We start from the raw sequence: 6226 nt of genomic DNA on the forward strand, positions 1-6226 counted from the left end.
CTTTTAGTTTTCAAGAGCTTTGATTACTGAATGTTCTTCTTATCCTGTTCTTGTTTAATTGATACAATGTCTTTTCTCTCTCCTCTTCATGAATAATGATAGTTTTAAAATACATCATTCTCCTTTTATAATTTATTTCCTCTAAGTTACACTTTACTGCTTGTTTGTGTCACTATCTTCATGCTAGAAATTTTCTTCAGATGTTCGGGGATTTGGCTGAAAGTTCCTCTTTAAGAGTAGAACACTGAAATGCTTTAATATTTCTTATGTGTGGGTGGGTGGGTGGTGATGTTGACCATGAGCTTTGTCGTATCTGATATTAGAACATTGCTAAGCCATTTCCTTGGGGAACCGCTGGTATCCATATCATTAGGTCTTTCCTCTTGAACTGCTGTCCAAAGGGCATCCTCTTCCAGCATGACTGTCTACTACTTCCATCAAGGTGCAGAATCTTGAATCTGTGCTGGTTCTGTAATTAGCGTGGACAAATAGAATGCTTTGGGAGTTACAGCACATGTTTCTGTGCCAAAGCTCCCAGGTATTGCACTGTGTGTCTCCAGCTTCTTCAAGATCTGCTTCTGGGTAAGGAAGTCTGGATTTTCTATTGAGAGACTGGGCAGAAAGAGACCAGGAGGCAGCCACAGGCAACCCCAGCACAGAGAGGCCACCCAGGGCAGCCCACCAACAGGACTGAAGTAATTGCTGAAGTTTTAAGCTGTGTGTCTTCAGGTGGTGTGTTTTGCTGTTGAGAGGACACTGACAACAGTCAATCAGGGGAGAAGGGTCCTCTCATTTCTTAGAGGCTGAGGGTCCACTGTAGGAATGGCATGAGGATGAGGGACAGCAGCTGTGAGGAGGTACAGCCCACGTGACAGGAGTAAAAGGAGGGCAGGTCATTCAAATCTGACATGCACCTGTCCCTGTGACTGCCACCTCAGTGAAGACACAGAAGTCCCAGCAGGCTGTGTGCTGTCCTTCCAGGACTCCTCTTTCTGTCATAACCACGGTTGTGGCTCTATCACTGTAAATATGTATAGCCTGCCTTATTATAAAATGGAACATGCAGCACACATTCTGCCAAGTGTGGCTCTGTTCATGGCATTTTATGCCAGTGAGATTCTATGTGGTTTCATATAACAGTAGTTTTTAAAAAGTGGTATAGAGCCTTCAGTGTACATAGATGAATATACCACAGTGAATTCCATTATGCACCAATTAAAAAAACAATAAATGAATTGAAGGAAGACCTGCAGAGTAGAGGGAGGAGGGTGAGGGAGGGAGAAAAGGAGGGAAAGAGGAAGACTGGGCTCTGAAATGGAGTAAATGATTTTCTATGCAGTATGATTATGTCAAAATGACCCCCTATTCATGTAAAACTATCATGCACTCATAAAACATTGTTACACTTAGTGTATAGCATTCAGATAGTCCACCAGTCCCACTCCCACTCTGTTTCCTTATGATTTATTTATGCAGTGTCACCAGGTCAGCCCACCAGCTCTTGCCGCTCTGCTCAACTTTTTTTTTTATTCTTTTGTAGTTGTAGATGGACACCATACCTTTGTTTAATTGATTCATTTTTATGTGGTGCTGAGGATCAAACCCAGTGTCTCACATGTGCTAGGCAAGCGCTCTACCATTGAGCCCCAGCCCCACCCTCATTAAGCTTCTTGCTTGAGTATAGGACGCAGAGTGCACCTCGATGGCCTCACTTGTTGTGCTCCTAGTGTTTTGTATCTCTCCTCCGAAGCCAGCACAACAAAACACACAGGCCTCTTTCCAAGTGCCACACCCAGGGTTTTCTACTGTCCCTCAAAACTTCACTTCCCTCAATCCTAACATTTGCACAATTGGAACCACATGTGATACAGTTTATGTGATAATTTTTTTGGAATCCTGCTTTTTCACTTATATGAGTGATACAACATTATAAAAACTTGTTTTGAAAATCATCTTTGGATGGTGGAATGTGATGGACATCATTATCCAAAGTATATGTATGAAGACATGAACTGGGTGTCAACCTACTTTATATACAACAGAGATATGAAAAATTGTGGTATATATGTGTAATAAGAATTGTAATGCAAAAAAAGTACACGCATAAAGACATGAATTAGCATGAACGTACTTTATACAAAGATATGAAAAATTGTGTTCTATACGTGTAATAAGAATCATAATGCATTCTGCTGTTGTGTATTTTAAAAAATAAAACCAATAAAAAAATAAAACCATCTTTATTGTTGCACAATGTACTAGCCCAGAGATGTATTACAATGTATTTAACCAGTCCCCAATTATTCCCTTTTTAGTTGTTTTGAGGTTTTTGCAGTTATATATAATGTTATAGTGAAAAATCTTCATGCACAAATCTTTGAATTTCAGATTATATCCTTAGGATCAGAAATGAAATTGCTGGGTCAAAAACAGTACCTGTGGGGCTGGGGTTGTAGCTCAGTGGTAGAGCGCTTGCCTATCATGTGAGGCACTGGGTTCGATTCTTAGCACTGCATATAAATAAATAAAATAAAAGTCCATTGACAACTAAAAAATATATTTTTAAAAAGTGTATTCATTAAAAATGTATTTTCATGGAAATTTCCAGAGAGATTCCTAAACCACTATTTTATATGAACCCCTGTTACATGAATTATATAAACCTTTATCAACCAGCTTTAAGATGGAATCCACATTTAAATAAGAATACTTGTTATGTCGAAATAATGAATCTCTAATGGTAGAATTTAAGGCAATATCTACAGGCTTCTACCGTGTTCGCAAAGAGTCTCTTTGTAGCAGAGGGACTTTCTTTTTTGTTTTTAAATTTATTTATTTTAATGGAGTATATATGACAGCAGAATGCATTTTTGATTCATCCTACACAATTGCAGCACAGCTTTTTTTTAAATATTTATGTTTTAGTTTTAGGTGGACACAATATCTTTATTTTATTTTTATGTGGTGTTGAGGATCGAACCCAGTGCCCCGCACATGCCAGGCAAGCGCGCTACCGCTTGAGCCACATCCCCAGCCCAACTCTTTTTTTAATATTTATTGTTTAGGTTTAAGTGGACACAATATCTTTATTTTACATTTATGTGGTGCTGAGGATGGAACCCAGTGCCTCATCCATGCTAGGCGAGCGCTCTACCACTGAGCCACATCCCCAGCTCAAGAGGGACTTTCAAGTTGTACAAAGCAGGTAAGGACTTGCTCTGCCAACAGGGTGATGACCCGCCATCCTTGACGAAAATGTTGGCCACAGAGCAGGTGCTCACTAGGTACTGTTGACAGACTGAATAGCAACCGTCCCAAACTAAATGGACACAGCCAGCCAGCCAGGAATAAGAGGGACAGAGAACGATGTGAACGCGGATGAAAAGGAGTCCATAGGCCTAAGGAAGTCAAGTGGCCAATTGCTTCCCAAACACCCAACTTTTAATACGATGGTGGATTTCGGTGAATTCAAATGCACTCCAGCAACTCAAGTGCACATGGAACCGTATAAGGCATGTACAGAACCAAGCTTTCTCTCCCACTAAATGACACTCAAGCCCTGAGCTTGTGTTTGGGAAATAAAAATGGGCACCATCCCCGGACAGAGACAGAACCTTTTCACAGATACCCTCAATCACAAATGTGGCTGTGAAGACTCTGAAGAAGTTACTGGCTCCTTTTTTTTTTTTTTTTTAATTCTTTTTCAGACGCAGAGATCAATTTTCAGAGATCAGTTTTCTTAAAGATGTTTCCACATGTCCAAAGGAAACAATTCCAAGGAAAAGACCTACCTACCGTGAAAATAGAAGTATCCCAGGATGACAAAAAATGCATAAAACACGTACACCCATGATCACGCTGCCTCCGAGAACCGTTTTCCTTCCGACCTTGCTTAGGGATCTGGGTCCGCTTAACAGGATTCTGATCCTCATCAAGAGAGCGGTTCCTCCTGTCGATGCACTGATGTCACTGAAGGGAGTGAGGGAATGAAGCTGTGGGCTCAGGACATTTGCTCTTTGTCACCGTCCTTCCTCTGGCTTCCTGACACTTACACGTGCTTTCCTGAGTTAATCCTATATTGTCCTCTTGACTCTGGCGAGTGACGTGCGGATGGCCAGCATCTCAGATTTCTTCTGGAGCATCTGAGTACTGCTCACTAAGTTCACGAATGACAGAACCACCTCTTGGCTCCTTCCAGATGCTTTTTCTCCTGCTCAGCTTCTGTGCCACCATAATGTCCTGGCACCAGGTAGGTGGGACTTGTGCTTGGATTTTCAGTACCCAAGGTTGTCTGAGGCTGAACCTCTATCAGAGACCAGAAATCTACAAAAGGAGTGTTGATGGCCTCGGACTGGCCATCCTCTGTTTCATCTTCCTCTTCATCCTCAGAGCTCAACTTGCTTATCGTATTGCTGGGATGAGGCTTCAAACAGAGTGGGTCCTTCCCACTGAGGCTGTCTGTCACTGCGATCTTAACCAGTTTGTCAATTTGATACTTCAGTTTTTGGTCCAAGGGACGAAGCTTTTCCAACACTGTGCGAATCTCTACAGTCTCAAAACTGCAGCATGTCCCTGAAGAGATCCTCCTGAGGCTTTGTCCAGGGTGAGGTGACTCACATCCATTAGGTACATGTGCAGCAGCCGATCTTAACTTTCAGGAAGCTGAGACCCTTCTCTGCAGGAAGGGGCTCCCGATGGAACTTTTTTTTGTTTGTTTTAATATTTATTTTTTAGTTTTAGGTGAACACGTATCTTTATTTGGTTCCTATGTGGTGCTGAGAAGCAAACCCAGTGCCTCACGCATGCTAAGTGAGCGCGCTAAACTTGAGCCACGTCCCTAGCCCCCCGATGGAACTTTTGGGGTCAGTGCCTTCAGTGTTACAGCCACCATCTGTTCCTGGAGATGTTCCAAGGGTGTCATGGCACGTGGTGCGTCTGACTCCAGCACTCCCAACGCCACCATCTTTGTGAGCCCAGTGGCTCCTTTTTAATTTAGTAAAGGGCACTTGAGTGCCCCTGAGTTCAATCCCTGGTACCAAAAAAAAAAAATACCCTGTCCTTCCAGGAGTGATGGCACACACCTGTAATTCCAGGAGAGCCTGAGGCAGGAGGACCACAAGTCTGAGGCTAGGCTCAGCAAATTACTCCCTAAGCAACTTAGCGAGACCCTATCTCAAAATAAAAGAAATAAATAAAAAGGACTGGGGATGTAGCTCAGTGGTTAAATGCCCGTGGGTTCAATCCCTGGTACGAAAATAAGAAAAATCCTGTCCTAATGACAGGGTTGACTTCTCCCAGACATAATCGCCTCACTTGAATCTGCACGCACCTCTCCCACTAGACTACGAACACCCAGAGGTAGGAACTGACTCTTAGTCAGTGTTGAATTTTCAGTACCTAAAGTTGTCTAGGGCACAATGGGTATTTAATTCAATGTTTACCAAGATTAAAATATAATTAAAATGCTCTACTTTTGCTCCAATGTTCAATTAAAAAATTAAGGAGCCTGGTGTGATGGTGTGCCCAGTGCATGCCTGTCACCCCATTTACTCAGGAGGCTGAGCTGGAACCTCCATCAGAGACCAGCTCAGGAAACAGAGCAAAACCCTGTCTAAGAAAGAGAAAGAAAGGAAGGAAGGAAGGAAGGAAGGAAGGAAGAAAGGAAGGAAGGAAGGAAGGAAGGAAAGATAGATCATGTTGATGATGAAACTTTCCAGCCAGCAACTCTTTATACATTTTCTAAGTGAAATACTTAGCTCACCTAAATGAAAATCAATGGAATACACAGCAAGCATATATATATAATTTAAAAATCACTGGAAACACAGAAGAAGTAATACCATTTATAATTGATCCTTGCGTCTCTTATCATTTTGAACTATGAAATCAAGAGCCCTTAGAGTGATGCACTTTTGCTTTCAGTGAAGACTCCCTATGTTCATTGGTCTGTTTATTTGGTGATTAGATTTTAAAAGGCATTGTTCCTCCTGAGAACATGAAGAACTTTGCAGAGAATCCTCAAATCAAAAATCGTCTTCAGCTAGCCACTGAGACACATGTCTGTAATCCCAGTGGCTCAGGAGCTGAGGCAGGAGGATCACAAGTACCAGGCCGGCCTCAGCAATTTAGCAAGACTCCTCAAAATAAAAAATGGACTGGGATGTGGCTCAAAGCAAAACAAAACAAAAACTCTTCAGATACTTTTCATCTTTTGAGAGGAATCAAA

The 6226-nt window shown here is 42.0% G+C and overlaps 1 pseudogene; it reads right to left on the reverse strand.

Annotated features, from left to right (window-relative positions):
- Positions 1-725: 725 nt before the first annotated feature.
- On the reverse strand, positions 726-4963 carry LOC143401736 (neuroguidin pseudogene; annotated as a pseudogene).
- Positions 4964-6226: the final 1263 nt, after the last annotated feature.

The sequence above is a fragment of the Callospermophilus lateralis genome, chromosome 6 (genome assembly GCF_048772815.1).
Source record: "Callospermophilus lateralis isolate mCalLat2 chromosome 6, mCalLat2.hap1, whole genome shotgun sequence".
NCBI classification, from domain to species: Eukaryota; Metazoa; Chordata; class Mammalia; order Rodentia; family Sciuridae; genus Callospermophilus; species Callospermophilus lateralis.